The 22,477-nt window shown below is 42.5% G+C and overlaps 1 long non-coding RNA gene across 1 annotated transcript; it reads left to right on the top strand.

Annotated features, from left to right (window-relative positions):
* Positions 1 to 13,994: 13,994 nt before the first annotated feature.
* On the top strand, positions 13,995 to 16,144 carry LOC138411143 (uncharacterized). Its single transcript, XR_011243795.1, has 3 exons — positions 13,995 to 14,106; positions 14,265 to 14,357; positions 14,897 to 16,144. It is a non-coding gene; the product is annotated as an uncharacterized lncRNA (long non-coding RNA).
* The last annotated feature ends 6,333 nt before the right edge of the window (positions 16,145 to 22,477 follow it).

The following is a 22,477-nucleotide window of genomic DNA, read 5'->3' on the forward strand; positions in this document are numbered from 1 at the left end:
AATGTGGCTCTGCCCGATCCATTTGGACCATCCCCGAGCTTCTATGACCTTCGGAAATGGTGAAACCACCAAATCTATAAAAAAAAGTACAAGATATTTTTGAATAACTTTTTTTCCAAAACTCCTAGAGACTTGTGCATTTCATGAGTAATAAAGGGTGGGCTGCCACGCAACCACACCGAATTTCAGCACGTTTTGAGCAAGCAGCGCGGAGTTATTCCAATTAATCCCTAATATGGGTTAGGGTTGCAATTAGGGTTAGGGTTAGGGTTGTGATTAGGGTTAGGGTTAGGGTTGTTATTAGGGTTAGGGTTAGGGTTGTGATTAGGGTTAGGGTTAGGGTTAGGGCTGCTATTAGGGTTAGGGTTAGGGATGAATACCCATTGGAGATCAAGATATTCTTCAATAACTTTTTTTCTGTAGGTCATAGAGACTTGGAAGTTGGTTCCATCTCCACTAATGTGGCTATGCCCGATCCATTGGTACCACCCCCGAGCTTCTACGACCTTTGGAAGGGGTAGGGTTAGGGTTGTGATTAGTGTTTGATTTTTCGGCTGTGATTAGGGTTAGGGTTAGGGTTGAAAACCTATAGGAGTTCAAGATATTCTTAAATAACTTTTTTTCTGAAGGTCATAGAGACTTGGAAGTTGGTTCCATCTCCACTAATGTGGCTATGCCCGAGCCATTGGGACCATCCCCGAGCTTCTATGACCTTCGGAAATGGTGAAACCACCAAATCTATAAAAAAAAGTACAAGATATTTTTGAATAACTTTTTTTCCGAAACTCCTAGAGACTTGTGCATTTCATGATTAATAAAGGGTGGGCTGCCACGCAACCACACCGAATTTCAGCACGTTTCGAGCAAGCAGCGCGGAGTTATTCCAATTAATCCCTAATATGGGTTAGGGTTGCAATTAGGGTTAGGGTTAGGGTTGTGATTAGGGTTAGGGTTAGGGCTGCTATTAGGGTTAGGGTTAGGGATGAATACCCATTGGAGATCAAGATATTCTTCAATAACTTTTTTTCTGTAGGTCATAGAGACTTGGAAGTTGGTTCCATCTCCACTAATGTGGCTATGCCCGATCCATTGGTACCACCCCAGAGCTTCTACAACCTTTGGAAGGGGTAGGGTTAGGGTTGTGATTAGTGTTTGATTTTTCGGCTGTGATTAGGGTTAGGGTTAAGGATGAAAACCTATAGGAGTTCAAGATATTCTTCAATAACTTTTTTTCTGAAGGTCATAGAGACTTGGAAGTTGGTTCCATCTCCACTAATGTGGCTATGCCCGAGCCATTGGGACCATCCCCGAGCTTCTATGACCTTCGGAAATGGTGAAACCACCAAATCTATAAAAAAAAGTACAAGATATTTTTGAATAACTTTTTTTCCGAAAATCCTAGAGACTTGTGCATTTCATGAGTAATAAAGGGTGGGCTGCCACGCAACCACACCGAATTTCAGCACGTTTCGAGCAAGCAGCGCGGAGTTATTCCAATTAATCCCTAATATGGGTTAGGGTTGCAATTAGGGTTAGGGTTAGGGTTGTGATTAGGGTTAGGGTTAGGGCTGCTATTAGGGTTAGGGTTAGGGATGAATACCCATTGGAGATCAAGATATTCTTCAATAACTTTTTTTCTGTAGGTCATAGAGACTTGGAAGTTGGTTCCATCTCCACTAATGTGGCTATGCCCGATCCATTGGTACCACCCCCGAGCTTCTACAACCTTTGGAAGGGGTAGGGTTAGGGTTGTGATTAGTGTTTGATTTTTCGGCTGTGATTAGGGTTAGGGTTAAGGATGAAAACCTATAGGAGTTCAAGATATTCTTCAATAACTTTTTTTCTGAAGGTCATAGAGACTTGGAAGTTGGTTCCATCTCCACTAATGTGGCTATGCCCGAGCCATTGGGACCATCCCCGAGCTTCTATGACCTTCGGAAATGGTGAAACCACCAAATCTATAAAAATAGTACAAGATATTTTTGAATAACTTTTTTTCCAAAACTCCTAGAGACTTGTGCATTTCATGAGTAATACAGGGTGGGCTGCCACGCAACCACACCGAATTTCAGCACGTTTCGAGCAAGCAGCGCGGAGTTATTCCAATTAATCCCTAATATGGGTTAGGGTTGCAATTAGGGTTAGGGTTAGGGTTGTGATTAGGGTTAGGGCTGCTATTAGGGTTAGGGTTAGGGTTGTGATTAGGGTTAGGGTTAGGGTTGTGATTAGGGTTAGGGTTAGGGATGAATACCTATAGGAGTTCAAGATATTCTTCAATAACTTTTTTCTGAAGGTCATAGAGACTTGGAAGTTGGTTCCATCTCCACTAATGTGGCTATGCCCGATCCATTGGTACCACCCCCGAGCTTCTACGACCTTTGGCAGGGGTAGGGTTAGGGTTTTGATTAGTGTTTGATCTTTTGGCTGTGATTAGGGTTAGGGTTAGGGTTGAAAACCTATAGGAGTTCAAGATATTCTTAAATAACTTTTTTTCTGAAGGTCATAGAGACTTGGAAGTTGGTTCCATCTCCACTAATGTGGCTATGCCCGAGCCATTGGGACCATCCCCGAGCTTCTATGACCTTCGGAAATGGTGAAACCACCAAATCTATAAAAAAAAGTACAAGATATTTTTGAATAACTTTTTTTCCAAAACTCCTAGAGACTTGTGCATTTCATGAGTAATAAAGGGTGGGCTGCCACGCAACCACACCGAATTTCAGCACGTTTCGAGCAAGCAGCGCGGAGTTATTCCAATTAATCCCTAATATGGGTTAGGGTTGCAATTAGGGTTAGGGTTAGGGTTGTGATTAGGGTTAGGGTTAGGGTTGTGATTAGGGTTAGGGTTAGGGTTAGGGCTGCTATTAGGGTTAGGGTTAGGGATGAATACCCATTGGAGATCAAGATATTCTTCAATAACTTTATTTCTGTAGGTCATAGAGACTTGGAAGTTGGTTCCATCTCCACTAATGTGGCTATGCCCGATCCATTGGTACCACCCCCGAGCTTCTACAACCTTTGGAAGGGGTAGGGTTAGGGTTGTGATTAGTGTTTGATTTTTCGGCTGTGATTAGGGTTAGGGTTAAGGATGAAAACCTATAGGAGTTCAAGATATTCTTCAATAACTTTTTTTCTGAAGGTCATAGAGACTTGGAAGTTGGTTCCATCTCCACTAATGTGGCTATGCCCGAGCCATTGGGACCATCCCCGAGCTTCTATGACCTTCGGAAATGGTGAAACCACCAAATCTATAAAAAAAAGTACAAGATATTTTTGAATAACTTTTTTTCCAAAACTCCTAGAGACTTGTGCATTTCATGAGTAATAAAGGGTGGGCTGCCACGCAACCACACCGAATTTCAGCACGTTTCGAGCAAGCAGCGCGGAGTTATTCCAATTAATCCCTAATATGGGTTAGGGTTGCAATTAGGGTTAGGGTTAGGGTTGTGATTAGGGTTAGGGTTAGGGATGAATACCTATAGGAGTTCAAGATATTCTTCAATAACTTTTTTCTGAAGGTCATAGAGACTTGGAAGTTGGTTCCATCTCCACTAATGTGGCTATGCCCGATCCATTGGTACCACCCCCGAGCTTCTACGACCTTTGGCAGGGGTAGGGTTAGGGTTTTGATTAGTGTTTGATCTTTTGGCTGTGATTAGGGTTAGGGTTAGGGTTGAAAACCTATAGGAGTTCAAGATATTCTTAAATAACTTTTTTTCTGAAGGTCATAGAGACTTGGAAGTTGGTTCCATCTCCACTAATGTGGCTATGCCCGATCCATTTGGACCATCCCTGAGCTTCTATGACCTTCGGAAATGGTGAAACCACCAAATCTATAAAAAAAAGTACAAGATATTTTTGAATAACTTTTTTTCCAAAACTCCTAGAGACTTGTGCATTTCATGAGTAATAAAGGGTGGGCTGCCACGCAACCACACCGAATTTCAGCACGTTTCGAGCAAGCAGCGCGGAGTTATTCCAATTAATCCCTAATATGGGTTAGGGTTGCAATTAGGGTTAGGGTTAGGGTTGTGATTAGGGTTAGGGTTAGGGTTGTGATTAGGGTTAGGGTTAGGGTTAGGGTTAGGGCTGCTATTAGGGTTAGGGTTAGGGATGAATACCCATTGGAGATCAAGATATTCTTCAATAACTTTTTTTCTGTAGGTCATAGAGACTTGGAAGTTGGTTCCATCTCCACTAATGTGGCTATGCCCGATCCATTGGTACCACCCCCGAGCTTCTACAACCTTTGGAAGGGGTAGGGTTAGGGTTGTGATTAGTGTTTGATTTTTCGGCTGTGATTAGGGTTAGGGTTAAGGATGAAAACCTATAGGAGTTCAAGATATTCTTCAATAACTTTTTTTCTGAAGGTCATAGAGACTTGGAAGTTGGTTCCATCTCCACTAATGTGGCTATGCCCGAGCCATTGGGACCATCCCCGAGCTTCTATGACCTTCGGAAATGGTGAAACCACCAAATCTATAAAAAAAAGTACAAGATATTTTTGAATAACTTTTTTTCCAAAACTCCTAGAGACTTGTGCATTTCATGAGTAATAAAGGGTGGGCTGCCACGCAACCACACCGAATTTCAGCACGTTTCGAGCAAGCAGCGCGGAGTTATTCCAATTAATCCCTAATATGGGTTAGGGTTGCAATTAGGGTTAGGGTTAGGGTTGTGATTAGGGTTAGGGTTAGGGCTGCTATTAGGGTTAGGGTTAGGGTTGTGATTAGTGTTTGATTTTTCGGCTGTGATTAGGGTTAGGGTTAAGGATGAAAACCTATAGGAGTTCAAGATATTCTTCAATAACTTTTTTTCTGAAGGTCATAGAGACTTGGTAGTTGGTTCCATCTCCACTAATGTGGCTATGCCCGATCCATCGGTACCACCCCCGAGCTTCTACGACCTTTGGAAGGGGTAGGGTTAGGGTTGTGATTAGTGTTTGATTTTTCGGCTGTGATTAGGGTTAGGGTTAAGGATGAAAACCTATAGGAGTTCAAGATATTCTTCAATAACTTTTTTTCTGAAGGTCATAGAGACTTGGAAGTTGGTTCCATCTCCACTAATGTGGCTATGCCCGAGCCATTGGGACCATCCCCGAGCTTCTATGACCTTCGGAAATGGTGAAACCACCAAATCTATAAAAAAAAGTACAAGATATTTTTGAATAACTTTTTTTCCGAAACTCCTAGAGACTTGTGCATTTCATGAGTAATAAAGGGTGGGCTGCCACGCAACCACACCGAATTTCAGCACGTTTCGAGCAAGCAGCGCTGAGTTATTCCAATTAATCCCTAATATGGGTTAGGGTTGCAATTAGGGTTAGGGTTAGGGTTGTGATTAGGGTTAGGGTTAGGGTTGTGATTAGGGTTAGGGTTAGGGCTGCTATTAGGGTTAGGGTTAGGGATGAATACCCATTGGAGATCAAGATATTCTTCAATAACTTTTTTTCTGTAGGTCATAGAGACTTGGAAGTTGGTTCCATCTCTACTAATGTGGCTATGCCCGATCCATTGGTACCACCCCAGAGCTTCTACGACCTTTGGAAGGGGTAGGGTTAGTGTTGTGATTAGTGTTTGATTTTTCGGCTGTGATTAGGGTTAGGGTTAAGGATGAAAACCTATAGGAGTTCAAGATATTCTTCAATAACTTTTTTTCTGAAGGTCATAGAGACTTGGAAGTTGGTTCCATCTCCACTAATGTGGCTATGCCCGATCCATTGGTACCACCCCCGAGCTTCTACGACCTTTGGAAGGGGTAGGGTTAGGGTTGTGATTAGTGTTTGATTTTTCGGCTGTGATTAGGGTTAGGGTTAGGGTTGAAAACCTATAGGAGTTCAAGATATTCTTCAATAACTTTTTTTCTGAAGGTCATAGAGACTTGGAAGTTGGTTCCATCTCCACTAATGTGGCTATGCCCGAGCCATTGGGACCATCCCCGAGCTTCTATGACCTTCGGAAATGGTGAAACCACCAAATCTATAAAAAAAAGTACAAGATATTTTTGAATAACTTTTTTTCCGAAACTACTAGAGACTTGTGCATTTCATGAGTAATAAAGGGTGGGCTGCCACGCAACCACACCGAATTTCAGCACGTTTCGAGCAAGCAGCGCTGAGTTATTCCAATTAATCCCTAATATGGGTTAGGGTTGCAATTAGGGTTAGGGTTAGGGTTGTGATTAGGGTTAGGGTTAGGGCTGCTATTAGGGTTAGGGTTAGGGATGAATACCCATTGGAGATGAAGATATTCTTCAATAACTTTTTTTCTGTAGGTCATAGAGACTTGGAAGTTGGTTCCATCTCCACTAATGTGACTATGCCCGATCCATTGGTACCACCCCCGAGCTTCTACGACCTTTGGAAGGGGTAGGGTTAGGGTTGTGATTAGTGTTTGATTTTTCGGCTGTGATTAGGGTTAGGGTTAGGGTTGAAAACCTATAGGAGTTCAAGATATTCTTAAATAACTTTTTTTCTGAAGGTCATAGAGACTTGGAAGTTGGTTCCATCTCCACTAATGTGGCTCTGCCCGATCCATTTGGACCATCCCCGAGCTTCTATGACCTTCGGAAATGGTGAAACCACCAAATCTATAAAAAAAAGTACAAGATATTTTTGAATAACTTTTTTTCCAAAACTCCTAGAGACTTGTGCATTTCATGAGTAATAAAGGGTGGGCTGCCACGCAACCACACCGAATTTCAGCACGTTTTGAGCAAGCAGCGCGGAGTTATTCCAATTAATCCCTAATATGGGTTAGGGTTGCAATTAGGGTTAGGGTTAGGGTTGTGATTAGGGTTAGGGTTAGGGTTGTTATTAGGGTTAGGGTTAGGGTTGTGATTAGGGTTAGGGTTAGGGTTAGGGCTGCTATTAGGGTTAGGGTTAGGGATGAATACCCATTGGAGATGAAGATATTCTTCAATAACTTTTTTTCTGTAGGTCATAGAGACTTGGAAGTTGGTTCCATCTCCACTAATGTGGCTATGCCCGATCCATTGGTACCACCCCAGAGCTTCTACGACCTTTGGAAGGGGTAGGGTTAGTGTTGTGATTAGTGTTTGATTTTTCGGCTGTGATTAGGGTTAGGGTTAAGGATGAAAACCTATAGGAGTTCAAGATATTCTTCAATAACTTTTTTTCTGAAGGTCATAGAGACTTGGAAGTTGGTTCCATCTCCACTAATGTGGCTATGCCCGATCCATTGGTACCACCCCCGAGCTTCTACGACCTTTGGAAGGGGTAGGGTTAGGGTTGTGATTAGTGTTTGATTTTTCGGCTGTGATTAGGGTTAGGGTTAGGGTTGAAAACCTATAGGAGTTCAAGATATTCTTCAATAACTTTTTTTCTGAAGGTCATAGAGACTTGGAAGTTGGTTCCATCTCCACTAATGTGGCTATGCCCGAGCCATTGGGACCATCCCCGAGCTTCTATGACCTTCGGAAATGGTGAAACCACCAAATCTATAAAAAAAAGTACAAGATATTTTTGAATAACTTTTTTTCCGAAACTACTAGAGACTTGTGCATTTCATGAGTAATAAAGGGTGGGCTGCCACGCAACCACACCGAATTTCAGCACGTTTCGAGCAAGCAGCGCTGAGTTATTCCAATTAATCCCTAATATGGGTTAGGGTTGCAATTAGGGTTAGGGTTAGGGTTGTGATTAGGGTTAGGGTTAGGGCTGCTATTAGGGTTAGGGTTAGGGATGAATACCCATTGGAGATGAAGATATTCTTCAATAACTTTTTTTCTGTAGGTCATAGAGACTTGGAAGTTGGTTCCATCTCCACTAATGTGACTATGCCCGATCCATTGGTACCACCCCCGAGCTTCTACGACCTTTGGAAGGGGTAGGGTTAGGGTTGTGATTAGTGTTTGATTTTTCGGCTGTGATTAGGGTTAGGGTTAGGGTTGAAAACCTATAGGAGTTCAAGATATTCTTAAATAACTTTTTTTCTGAAGGTCATAGAGACTTGGAAGTTGGTTCCATCTCCACTAATGTGGCTCTGCCCGATCCATTTGGACCATCCCCGAGCTTCTATGACCTTCGGAAATGGTGAAACCACCAAATCTATAAAAAAAAGTACAAGATATTTTTGAATAACTTTTTTTCCAAAACTCCTAGAGACTTGTGCATTTCATGAGTAATAAAGGGTGGGCTGCCACGCAACCACACCGAATTTCAGCACGTTTTGAGCAAGCAGCGCGGAGTTATTCCAATTAATCCCTAATATGGGTTAGGGTTGCAATTAGGGTTAGGGTTAGGGTTGTGATTAGGGTTAGGGTTAGGGTTGTTATTAGGGTTAGGGTTAGGGTTGTGATTAGGGTTAGGGTTAGGGTTAGGGCTGCTATTAGGGTTAGGGTTAGGGATGAATACCCATTGGAGATGAAGATATTCTTCAATAACTTTTTTTCTGTAGGTCATAGAGACTTGGAAGTTGGTTCCATCTCCACTAATGTGGCTATGCCCGATCCATTGGTACCACCCCCGAGCTTCTACGACCTTTGGAAGGGGTAGGGTTAGGGTTGTGATTAGTGTTTGATTTTTCGGCTGTGATTAGGGTTAGGGTTAGGGTTGAAAACCTATAGGAGTTCAAGATATTCTTAAATAACTTTTTTTCTGAAGGTCATAGAGACTTGGAAGTTGGTTCCATCTCCACTAATGTGGCTATGCCCGAGCCATTGGGACCATCCCCGAGCTTCTATGACCTTCGGAAATGGTGAAACCACCAAATCTATAAAAAAAAGTACAAGATATTTTTGAATAACTTTTTTTCCGAAACTCCTAGAGACTTGTGCATTTCATGATTAATAAAGGGTGGGCTGCCACGCAACCACACCGAATTTCAGCACGTTTCGAGCAAGCAGCGCGGAGTTATTCCAATTAATCCCTAATATGGGTTAGGGTTGCAATTAGGGTTAGGGTTAGGGTTGTGATTAGGGTTAGGGTTAGGGCTGCTATTAGGGTTAGGGTTAGGGATGAATACCCATTGGAGATGAAGATATTCTTCAATAACTTTTTTTCTGTAGGTCATAGAGACTTGGAAGTTGGTTCCATCTCCACTAATGTGACTATGCCCGATCCATTGGTACCACCCCCGAGCTTCTACGACCTTTGGAAGGGGTAGGGTTAGGGTTGTGATTAGTGTTTGATTTTTCGGCTGTGATTAGGGTTAGGGTTAGGGTTGAAAACCTATAGGAGTTCAAGATATTCTTAAATAACTTTTTTTCTGAAGGTCATAGAGACTTGGAAGTTGGTTCCATCTCCACTAATGTGGCTCTGCCCGATCCATTTGGACCATCCCCGAGCTTCTATGACCTTCGGAAATGGTGAAACCACCAAATCTATAAAAAAAAGTACAAGATATTTTTGAATAACTTTTTTTCCAAAACTCCTAGAGACTTGTGCATTTCATGAGTAATAAAGGGTGGGCTGCCACGCAACCACACCGAATTTCAGCACGTTTTGAGCAAGCAGCGCGGAGTTATTCCAATTAATCCCTAATATGGGTTAGGGTTGCAATTAGGGTTAGGGTTAGGGTTGTGATTAGGGTTAGGGTTAGGGTTGTTATTAGGGTTAGGGTTAGGGTTGTGATTAGGGTTAGGGTTAGGGTTAGGGCTGCTATTAGGGTTAGGGTTAGGGATGAATACCCATTGGAGATGAAGATATTCTTCAATAACTTTTTTTCTGTAGGTCATAGAGACTTGGAAGTTGGTTCCATCTCCACTAATGTGGCTATGCCCGATCCATTGGTACCACCCCCGAGCTTCTACGACCTTTGGAAGGGGTAGGGTTAGGGTTGTGATTAGTGTTTGATTTTTCGGCTGTGATTAGGGTTAGGGTTAGGGTTGAAAACCTATAGGAGTTCAAGATATTCTTAAATAACTTTTTTTCTGAAGGTCATAGAGACTTGGAAGTTGGTTCCATCTCCACTAATGTGGCTATGCCCGAGCCATTGGGACCATCCCCGAGCTTCTATGACCTTCGGAAATGGTGAAACCACCAAATCTATAAAAAAAAGTACAAGATATTTTTGAATAACTTTTTTTCCGAAACTCCTAGAGACTTGTGCATTTCATGATTAATAAAGGGTGGGCTGCCACGCAACCACACCGAATTTCAGCACGTTTCGAGCAAGCAGCGCGGAGTTATTCCAATTAATCCCTAATATGGGTTAGGGTTGCAATTAGGGTTAGGGTTAGGGTTGTGATTAGGGTTAGGGTTAGGGTTGTGATTAGGGTTAGGGTTAGGGCTGCTATTAGGGTTAGGGTTAGGGCTGCTATTAGGGTTAGGGTTAGGGATGAATACCCATTGGAGATCAAGATATTCTTCAATAACTTTTTTTCTGTAGGTCATAGAGACTTGGAAGTTGGTTCCATCTCCACTAATGTGGCTATGCCCGATCCATTGGTACCACCCCAGAGCTTCTACAACCTTTGGAAGGGGTAGGGTTAGGGTTGTGATTAGTGTTTGATTTTTCGGCTGTGATTAGGGTTAGGGTTAAGGATGAAAACCTATAGGAGTTCAAGATATTCTTCAATAACTTTTTTTCTGAAGGTCATAGAGACTTGGAAGTTGGTTCCATCTCCACTAATGTGGCTATGCCCGAGCCATTGGGACCATCCCCGAGCTTCTATGACCTTCGGAAATGGTGAAACCACCAAATCTATAAAAAAAAGTACAAGATATTTTTGAATAACTTTTTTTCCGAAAATCCTAGAGACTTGTGCATTTCATGAGTAATAAAGGGTGGGCTGCCACGCAACCACACCGAATTTCAGCACGTTTCGAGCAAGCAGCGCGGAGTTATTCCAATTAATCCCTAATATGGGTTAGGGTTGCAATTAGGGTTAGGGTTAGGGTTGTGATTAGGGTTAGGGTTAGGGCTGCTATTAGGGTTAGGGTTAGGGATGAATACCCATTGGAGATCAAGATATTCTTCAATAACTTTTTTTCTGTAGGTCATAGAGACTTGGAAGTTGGTTCCATCTCCACTAATGTGGCTATGCCCGATCCATTGGTACCACCCCCGAGCTTCTACAACCTTTGGAAGGGGTAGGGTTAGGGTTGTGATTAGTGTTTGATTTTTCGGCTGTGATTAGGGTTAGGGTTAAGGATGAAAACCTATAGGAGTTCAAGATATTCTTCAATAACTTTTTTTCTGAAGGTCATAGAGACTTGGAAGTTGGTTCCATCTCCACTAATGTGGCTATGCCCGAGCCATTGGGACCATCCCCGAGCTTCTATGACCTTCGGAAATGGTGAAACCACCAAATCTATAAAAAAAAGTACAAGATATTTTTGAATAACTTTTTTTCCAAAACTCCTAGAGACTTGTGCATTTCATGAGTAATACAGGGTGGGCTGCCACGCAACCACACCGAATTTCAGCACGTTTCGAGCAAGCAGCGCGGAGTTATTCCAATTAATCCCTAATATGGGTTAGGGTTGCAATTAGGGTTAGGGTTAGGGTTGTGATTAGGGTTAGGGTTAGGGCTGCTATTAGGGTTAGGGTTAGGGTTGTGATTAGGGTTAGGGTTAGGGTTGTGATTAGGGTTAGGGTTAGGGATGAATACCTATAGGAGTTCAAGATATTCTTCAATAACTTTTTTCTGAAGGTCATAGAGACTTGGAAGTTGGTTCCATCTCCACTAATGTGGCTATGCCCGATCCATTGGTACCACCCCCGAGCTTCTACGACCTTTGGCAGGGGTAGGGTTAGGGTTTTGATTAGTGTTTGATCTTTTGGCTGTGATTAGGGTTAGGGTTAGGGTTGAAAACCTATAGGAGTTCAAGATATTCTTAAATAACTTTTTTTCTGAAGGTCATAGAGACTTGGAAGTTGGTTCCATCTCCACTAATGTGGCTATGCCCGATCCATTTGGACCATCCCCGAGCTTCTATGACCTTCGGAAATGGTGAAACCACCAAATCTATAAAAAAAAGTACAAGATATTTTTGAATAACTTTTTTTCCAAAACTCCTAGAGACTTGTGCATTTCATGAGTAATAAAGGGTGGGCTGCCACGCAACCACACCAAATTTCAGCACGTTTCGAGCAAGCAGCGCGGAGTTATTCCAATTAATCCCTAATATGGGTTAGGGTTGCAATTAGGGTTAGGGTTAGGGTTGTGATTAGGGTTAGGGTTAGGGCTGCTATTAGGGTTAGGGTTAGGGTTGTGATTAGGGTTAGGGTTAGGGTTGTGATTAGGGTTAGGGTTAGGGATGAATACCTATAGGAGTTCAAGATATTCTTCAATAACTTTTTTCTGAAGGTCATAGAGACTTGGAAGTTGGTTCCATCTCCACTAATGTGGCTATGCCCGATCCATTGGTACCACCCCCGAGCTTCTACGACCTTTGGCAGGGGTAGGGTTAGGGTTTTGATTAGTGTTTGATCTTTTGGCTGTGATTAGGGTTAGGGTTAGGGTTGAAAACCTATAGGAGTTCAAGATATTCTTAAATAACTTTTTTTCTGAAGGTCATAGAGACTTGGAAGTTGGTTCCATCTCCACTAATGTGGCTATGCCCGATCCATTTGGACCATCCCCGAGCTTCTATGACCTTCGGAAATGGTGAAACCACCAAATCTATAAAAAAAAGTACAAGATATTTTTGAATAACTTTTTTTCCAAAACTCCTAGAGACTTGTGCATTTCATGAGTAATAAAGGGTGGGCTGCCACGCAACCACACCAAATTTCAGCACGTTTCGAGCAAGCAGCGCGGAGTTATTCCAATTAATCCCTAATATGGGTTAGGGTTGCAATTAGGGTTAGGGTTAGGGTTGTGATTAGGGTTAGGGTTAGGGTTGTGATTAGGGTTAGGGTTAGGGTTAGGGCTGCTATTAGGGTTAGGGTTAGGGATGAATACCCATTGGAGATCAAGATATTCTTCAATAACTTTTTTTCTGTAGGTCATAGAGACTTGGAAGTTGGTTCCATCTCCACTAATGTGGCTATGCCCGATCCATTGGTACCACCCCCGAGCTTCTACAACCTTTGGAAGGGGTAGGGTTAGGGTTGTGATTAGTGTTTGATTTTTCGGCTGTGATTAGGGTTAGGGTTAAGGATGAAAACCTATAGGAGTTCAAGATATTCTTCAATAACTTTTTTTCTGAAGGTCATAGAGACTTGGAAGTTGGTTCCATCTCCACTAATGTGGCTATGCCCGATCCATTTGGACCATCCCCGAGCTTCTATGACCTTCGGAAATGGTGAAACCACCAAATCTATAAAAAAAAGTACAAGATATTTTTGAATAACTTTTTTTCCAAAACTCCTAGAGACTTGTGCATTTCATGAGTAATAAAGGGTGGGCTGCCACGCAACCACACCGAATTTCAGCACGTTTCGAGCAAGCAGCGCGGAGTTATTCCAATTAATCCCTAATATGGGTTAGGGTTGCAATTAGGGTTAGGGTTAGGGTTGTGATTAGGGTTAGGGTTAGGGATGAATACCCATTGGAGATCAAGATATTCTTCAATAACTTTTTTTCTGTAGGTCATAGAGACTTGGAAGTTGGTTCCATCTCCACTAATGTGGCTATGCCCGATCCATTGGTACCATCACCGAGCTTCTACGACCTTTGGAAATCGTAAAACCACCAAATTTTTTAAGAACTTTTTTTCTGAAAGTTGTAGAGACTTTCCATGATCATTAAAGGGGAGACAGCCACGCACCCACACCACTCACTTTCACTGAACCTTTTACCTTCTACTCACCTCACGCAGCAGGATAACTGTCAGTGTCAAGCTATTTCATTTCACCTCAATCAGATGCAGACACGGTTCCACGACTTTAATGTATCTGTGTCAATTTATAAGAAATCATTTCAAATTAAAAGCATTTCATACACGGTCCAGCCATATAGGCTTTGACTTCTTGTTTGGTAAATAATTACCAAGGTCCGGACCTCAGTGGCCTCATAGCTGGCTATGGTTACAATGTTTTTTCTCTCTCTCTGTGTGTGTGTGTGTGTGTGTTTGTTTCTGGTCTGTTTTGTTTTCCTGCAGGAAGCTGACGCGTCGACAGCGCTCTCTGTTGCTTATTTACGCTGAGGAAGAGACGGACGTGCAGGGAACCGTCAACGGCGTGGATCTTTCAGCAGGTCAGGGACAGGAGTTCAACTCCACCTTTTTAAATGGAGACATTTTCTCCGGCCTAGTGTGGATGAACACACAGACACAACCAGTCTCTGTGCTCTGGTGATGCCATCAGTTGTAATGTTAGTAGTTGAGCTGATCCAGTGCGTGTGTCTGTGTCCAGGAGGGGGCAGCGGCGCTCCAGGATCTGGTGCGGAGGAGGAGGGAGGATTCTTCTCTAAACTAAAGAAAATGTTTAGCTGACACTCTGCTGCAGGTGGGGAATTAAACCCTTCACTCCTTCATCAGTAGACATGTTGATTTATCGTCAACAGTGCACAGAGTCTTCAGTGAGTTTAAGCAGACAGTCAAAGTTCGGCTGTGCTTTTATATGAGGACTGAAACTGTCGTTCTAATCCACGAGGAAACACAAAGTCTGTGAACTTTACAAATGGAAGATTACACAGCTTTTCAGTGGCAGAAGCTCTGGGATGATTCAGATATAAAACATAATTAAAAACTGGCTTGCAGGTTAAAGTTCACATCAAATTGTATGTTAGGTAGATCTTATCACGCTGATGTATATGCTCATGTTTTATTTTAATTCATTATTATATGCCATTATAACTGCACAGACTCAGACGGCAGTGGATATTTTCTTGATTTCTAAATAGTGAGAGGAGGTGGAGAAGTGTCGTCCATAAACTCCATATTATCTGTAGTGTGACTTTTTTGTTTTTAAGCAGCATTGATGTCTCCGGCTAAATTTTGCTTCAGTTTTGTACAATTTTAAATCATGTTCCATCTTTTTTACAGATAAAAACCCCAACGTAGAAAATGGAAGAAAAGAAATCCACTGAATGCTCCTGCACGCCGTCTCCTCCTGTGGGGATGAAGCGAGGAGGAGTAAGAGAGAGAGAGAGAGGCATGGGGATTTTTGTGTTGACACAGTCGCACATTGTTGAAGCTGCGGTCGGCAAACAGGCCACGTAGATGTCACGTCCACCCACACACCCACTGATCCGTCACCACACACAGGTGCTGCACGGACAAAGAAACGCGACGGAGACGGACGACTGTTGTGGCGTAACTCTCTTCTTCTAACTCTGCTGACTGAAACTTCCCTGCCCCTCGAGTCACGAGGCGTCAGTCCGTCACTCTCTGTTCAGTGAAACCAGGAAAATGGCGACAGAAGTTTATAGTCAGCCAGGACAGTAACAGGCGTTTGCATGGATTGTAACAGGACAACAAGCAACGCATTGTCGGGGTTTGAGGAAGTAAATTGCACCGTGACGGTTTTTAATCTGTTACTCTGTTTATGGGAACCACAGCGTTGTAGAAAACTGATATGTATGAAATGAAGGTTGTTTGGAAAGTTCCTGAAAAGGTCTGTTAAATTTTTCTCTCATTATATTACAGCTGAATTGATTTTCTAACCCTTAACAGTGAATCAGCTCAGCGTGAAGTCAGGGGACATGTTTTCCACAGCGCAGCAGTCGATTCTGCTGGAGAATAATAATATTTACATGGGTTTATTTATTAGAATTTCTTTCCAGTCGTTAAGATTTTCATGGTTCTTTGGGAAGAAAATCAACAAACGACTCTTATTTAATGGAGAGTTTAATTGTTTTGTCCTAGGAAATTCTCTATTTCCTCTAAAACTCAAATAACAGTAAATCACATTCCTTTGCCAGTCCCCCGTTTAATATAAGATTTAAATAAAATATATTTTTAGGATCTACACCAAATTTCACACACTCGTACATCATTTTTTCATCTAGATGAATTATTCCCTGACAAACAAAAATGTTGAGAAAGGCCCAATCTCAAATTGTTAAAGACTTAAATTTATCTTTCTTGTGTCACGTCCCACCCCTGCACAATATTTCATGGAAGTTGTTTGAGTAGTTCTGTGTAATTCTGCTAAATTACAAACGCCCTCCTTGGCGTATTCAATCCTTTCTTCAGAAAATAACAGGATTTTTATGTATCCAGTACAATAATCATGTATTTCCCATTTCCCCTCCATGAAATTGCTGAATAAACACATTGCAGTGCTGCTGACTCTGACTTCATGTTGCATTCTTTTCTGAAGGAATGAAAACAGTAAAAGTGGGAACCCTGATTGTGAATATTTGTTGCAGTGAAATCCAGACTGACTTGATTTCATTGTGTTTGTTGCTTCTGTGAGTGGCAGCAAGAAAAACATTAAATAAATACTCAAGTATACGAAGTGTTGTTATTTCAGTGGAGTAGTTTTTAAATTGTGGACGTTGACCTGCAGTGCTGAAGCTCACCAATGGAGGACAGTGTTGACGTGATGGACTGCAGCTCTGTCACTCACTCGCTCAGACTCCGACTATCTGATGTCCCCGGCCGCCCAGTTAATCACAGTGTGAGTGAACAGAAGCTTTTGTCGGGGTCATCGGGAACATTTCAGACCAGGGGTTTTCCAGCTGTGCTCAGACTCAAAGTGGTCAGTCTTCACAAACAGGACTTGTGGTGCGTCCCAACGGAGACTTATGATTTAATATGAAGTCATACTGAGGCAGAACAGACCAGTGGCTGTGTTTTATAGTTTGCCACAGTATATAATCTGTTCCTCTTAGCATGCGAGTTATAAAATGCTGAAAGCTGCAGTTGTAGATCAATACGTAGCTCAGTAACAAACCGGTGAGAGAGGGTAATGAGTGTACAAGATGTGTTTTCATAGGAACTGTTCTCTGAGTATTTATCAGTGAAAGATGAGAAGAATACGCATCTTAACACCTCAGCTGCTCAGGTGGAATCCACAGTTCTCACAGTGGAAGCAGGAGGAAGAACTCTGAGAGAGCTCAACTCACTGCAGCTGAAGAAAACACATGCAAATAGAAACAATTAAGAAAACAACTTCATCAATTTGTCGACACTGACTTGACTTCTTGCAGCGCATGTGTCGTGAAGTTATTTAATTAGTTTGCACGTGTTTTTTCTATTTGCATCTGTGTTCTGCCCTTTTGATGTTTTTAAAGCAACTGTTACAGAACAGCAGCGCCCCCTGCAGCCACACGTGGTCATTTGTTCTGTCGGGTTCCGTGTCTGTGGTTGAACTGACACTCACCTGAACGGTTGATTTTACCCATGATCCCCGGCTTCCTGAACCAGAAGAGCTGCGCCTGCAACAAATCCACCGAACTCTGTTCAGTATGCTTCATGTTTTTGAAAGTTTCCTGCAGAACGTGGGAGATGATGGAAGAGAAACCAAATGCAGGCGAATGCTGGAGAACGTGCAAACTCTACACAGAAAGAACTGGGAACTCTCTCGCGTGTTAATGTTTCTAAATATAAAATCCTTTACTCAGTTAAAAGTATTTATAAGCTGTCAAAACTTGCTAACATATTGGACATGGACTTGTATTATGTAAACGACAGTATTATGCTGAAAAAAAGATGAAAGACAATTCACAGAAACTTAACAATATGAAACTTTCAACTAAATTTGTAAAACGTTTTGGTCTTGAAGTCATTTGCTCGCCTGCTGTTTTAGGTTATGTGGGACAGATTGCAACATTTTCAGGGAAAGCTTCAGTCCGAGGCCACAACAACTGGGACAATAGGCTATAAAACGCTTTTTATTTTCAAGCAGGCAAAATGAACCAAACAGCTTCAACTTTCCACAAGTACAGAACATGTGTCGGTTTACGGGTGAGATAATGCTCCTGATGATAATAAAACTTGACACAGTTTAGGTTCATGTCAGAGCTTTTTCTGCCTCTGATAATTTCTCCTAAATAAATATTCCTCACCCAGAGTCACTCATTTTTACCTTCTCACCTCAAACCCCCCCCCCCGTGGTCTCACCTACATGGTACAGTCTGGGTCACCTGCTCTTCAAAGCTCATTGGGTGATCTCACTTCCTGGTTTGGAGCCATGACAGGTGACGTGGACGTGGACAAACCTCATGGTGAGTTCAGGTGAATCAAAGTTTGAGTGAACATAATAAACTAATGTGTAATTCTTCCATTATTAATTCAATTACATTGAACCGAGAAATTATAAAATGATTGTTAGAAAGTTAGTGACACGGGGCCTTGTTGTTGCAGATCATTTAATTTAATTTGTCGTTGCTGTGGGTCAAACATTTTCGGGGGCCCAGCTCTCAGATGGTCAGACCTCACGACACGACGAGAACTACAAGCTCCTCCTCGTGATTTACACAATTTAAAAAAATATTCTATCTACGTACACAATGGTAACTCAGCCTGAAAGTTATTTAGATTTTCCTTCTGATGCTGAAATCTGATAAAAGCTGCATTCATAATGAATATTTACAAGTTTGAACAGACAGGAAATCAGCTCCATGTGTTCATTGCTGCTTATGTAGTTAAATTTACATCAGGACAGTACAACGTGCAGTTAATAAAAATACTTACCTTAAACTTTATAAAGTCAGTCAGCGTTCTCCACTGATGCATTCTGGTTTATTCTCTCACATTATTTAAGGGGGGGGGGGGGGGGTTTCTAGCTCTGCCTAGTTATCTTTTTATTCTATTTTTATTACTGTTGGTCTGTTTGTGTGTTTTTCTTTTGGTGGGATTACGTAAAAATGACCGAACCGTGTTGTCTTGAAACTTGGAGTAAGGATGTGGCCTGGGACAAGAAAGAACCCTTTAATTAAATATCTTTTTCACTTAAACATTGCAAGGGGCATTTTTTGTGATTTTTCTGAAGAAATAATGTAGAGTGCTTGGCATGTTGGTGCAGATCTGGATGTATCCAGGTAATTAAATGAGCCTCGGTGGAGGAATGTGCTCTCCGACTGCCCCTCTAGTTCCTTTTGTATTTCTACTATAAGAACTAGACAATCATGTATAGATTATTCGGTCTTGGCGAAGGAATGCGCCCGAGTTTATTCTGTGACTTTATTCAAAGGGTGTTTCATTCACTCTTGTAATTATCTTGACACAAGTGACTTTCTGTCTCTTCTCTCTTTAATTAAATAAATGCATGTTCCTCAGAGGGCACAAATAATCCTTGACCTCTTTTCAGGCGGCTGAAAGTCGTTCCAAACCAAACTGGTCAAAGAGGCACCACACTAAAAACAACTTCCTGAAAAGTTCAGCTGTTGGTTAGATGAAATGCTTTGACCCGAAAGCTCCGGATTCAAACCCACAGCTTTGCATTATGTTGAATTCTGAGTGGGAGCAGACAAACAACAAGCTGTCACCTCATCACAAGATGATGAAGTGACAGCTTTTGTTGCAGAGAGTCAAACTTTATCAAAAGTCAATGAAAGGCGTTTTCATCTTGTCTGGACCGACCAGCGTAAAGACTTTATCTGACCTTGTGTGGCCATAAAGACAGAAACACATCTCGACCCTCTGCTATACAAACAGACGACGGGTCCCAGCTGTCAATCATGTGTGACTGACAGCTGGTTGCTGCTAGTAACTGGGAAAAGCTGGAAGGCATCATGTGGAGCTATAATGGAGTTTTTCACTTTAGCATCACTGTACAAACAGCTTCTCACTGCAGCACAAAGAGGCTGCAGGGCCACTGGTGCTCTTCTGTTACTATTACCAGCGGATGGATAATTATATTGGAGAGACAGTGATTGAGGGCACGTTGTAATTGCCAATTTGTGACAGGAAGCTGCGTTGTAGAGCGTGTGGACGTCTCCCAGCTGGTGACAAGTGTGTGTGAGATTTAAGGGCCTCCATGGAAGCAGCCCCGTCCTAAGCCCGGTTTACCAGGATTATCCCTCAGTGCTGCTCATCTGTTCACTGGGAGAAGGGTTTGTTTTATGTGGACAGCTCCAAGCCTGGGATTTGTCTGCTTTGTTCCCAGTGGGAACGCAGGGTCTTGAGGACACTTGAGCTTGGAGATGGGCCCCCGAGGCTCCTCGTCCCGGGAAGGAAGCGAGACAGGGGAGGACACCTGGGTGGTGAATAATCCGTCCAACATGTGAACGACCAGAAAAAAAAAATTTTCTTGACAAACTGTACATAAAACAAATCAATGAGGTTGAATCTCTCGGCGTTGACGCTGAGATATCCTAAGTGATAGTTCTCAGTATGATTCCTTCAGGGTCATGATTTCTGCAGGAGCCAGTTCTGGTGTGAAAAATCAGAAGCAGGTCAAAACCATCGATGGTTTTCAGAGGAGACTGACCAAGCTTGTTTCTTGTTCTCACTATTTGCATCATGTTCTGATGACGTATTTAAACTGCTGGACTCAAACCTTAAATCCAGAAAGCCCGGTGATAAACAGAAGAGCCAGGAGACATGAGACTGAAAACATGGAGACTCAGCTGCCTGTTACGCCTCCAGCATCTTTAAAAGTCACAAATTAACACTCGATATCTTGTTTGTTTCATCTGATTGATGATCGTCTGGTAAACGCGGTCAAACAATTAAAGATGAAGCAAAAGAAATGCAGAGCGCTTATTGTCGAGATTAGAGATTTTCAGTTTCTTTCTCTGTTTCCAGTCTTTGAGCTAAACGGCTGTTTGATGTGGTTTTACACTTAATGGACAAACATGAGTGGTATCGTTCTCCTCATGCAACAAGTGGGAAAACAAACATTTCTCTCAGACTCAGGAGTTTATATAAAAGTATAAAATAAATAAATGCCAAAATACAGAACGCAATGTAGAAATACAAGCGTCGCACTTTACAAGTCCACAGGGATTCAAATGCATTCAGACTTTTGTGTTTCTAAAAACATCTTGGTTTCATCTCAGTCGTTTATGATCACGTTTTTTGGATCTGTTAATCGTAACATAAACTTCTACATAAACTTCCTCAGCAGAGAACAAGAGGTGGAGACATTAAAGCCACAAACATGTGACTTCTCCATCTTGGAAGCTTGAGCAGAATCCTAAACGCATCATTATCTCCCACCTTCAGCTTTTGCTGTTTTGCATGATTTGTTGCACAGCAGATGTGCCGTGTTAACTTTAATATATATGTTCCTGCAGCTATTTTTAACTCTGCTGCTAAAGCAATTCTCTGTTGCCTCCTGCAGGGACACACAGAACACGGCTGACTGCGGAACAACGTGGCGCTGGCAGACATCCCTGTAATGCTTAAGGGCACTCCGGCAGGAAGGAGGCTGCTTCACACTTCACACGAAGCTTCAACCTGGTTCTACTCATCCACCGACCCACAAGGCCACGCTGCCATAGAACGATGTTTAAAGGTTTGACCTCCACCTCTCATTTGTTGTAATCGTGGGGATTGTAGAAGTGTCGTCTCCTAAACTGTGTGAAAACTTTATTCCACCAGTCATCTCGTGCTTTGAGACCACAGAGCACACAAAGAGGCAGGACTGAGTAATCCACCTCACATTACTCATTCTCTGATCACAGCCTCCAAACTCACTTTTATTTTGGACCAATATATATTGGCATCCAGGGACTGGAGGCCACAATCACACGGGATCTGCACCGAGCAGAGTGCCAGCTCAGACATATTTCATTACTGATCCAGCGACCCTCATCTGCTGTGTGTGTGTGTGTGTGTGTGTGTGTGTGTGTGTGTGTGTGTGTGTGTGTGTGTGTGTGTGTGTGTGTGTGTGTGTGTGTGTGTGTGTGTGTGTGTGTGTGTGTGTGTGTGTGTGTGTGTGTGAGTGGTGTGTGTGTGTGTGTGAGTGGTGTGTGCGTGTGTGTGGCTAAAGAGCAGGAACGGCTCTTGTCTGTTTCCCATTTCCCCTCAATCAGAGGAACCTCTCGTCCAATTTCAACCTCCCCTTCCTTCCACCGCCGTCCTCTGCTAATTGGGGTTCCAGATCACTGCCACATGCATGTGGGCTGACAGCAGTGTGTGTGTGTGTGTGTGTGTGTGTATACGTGCGAGTGAGCGGGTGAGAGTGCACGTATGTGTATTTATGTCCATCTCAGGGGGTCAAGGAGATGTTCCTTTGCCTCGCCAACTATTAAAAGCCTGACCCCAGATTTAGTCTCAGATTTCCAGATTGCCAAATGTCTTCCACATGCTCCTTCCATATCAATCCAGCGCTGGTTGGCTGATGTTCTGGCTCTGCCCCAGCTCTCTCACCCCGACACAGAAACACAATGACATCCAACACACAAATGCATGACTTCATGACTGCTAATGTTTTGCAGACATGTCCCTCAGATTTGTGAAGCTGACTGAGTAGCTCTGTTCACGTTTAACCCAGCTACCAATTTGCCGGCCTGGAAAAAACATACATTTAGAGGTTTTTCGGTTGATTTATATTCCTGCTGTGAAAATGAGGATATCAGGGTGAAATCCTGGGTTCTCGTGGTCGGATGATTCTTATGAAACCAGCAGGCGGCTGCTGGGAGACCGTCAGTTTGGCCAAAAACAAAATGTGCTTTAATGATTTGGAACTGGACTAAAGCAGCTGTATATGTATATAATGAGTATATATTA

This window comes from Paralichthys olivaceus, chromosome 8 (genome assembly GCF_024713975.1).
Source record: "Paralichthys olivaceus isolate ysfri-2021 chromosome 8, ASM2471397v2, whole genome shotgun sequence".
Taxonomy (NCBI): Eukaryota; Metazoa; Chordata; class Actinopteri; order Pleuronectiformes; family Paralichthyidae; genus Paralichthys; species Paralichthys olivaceus.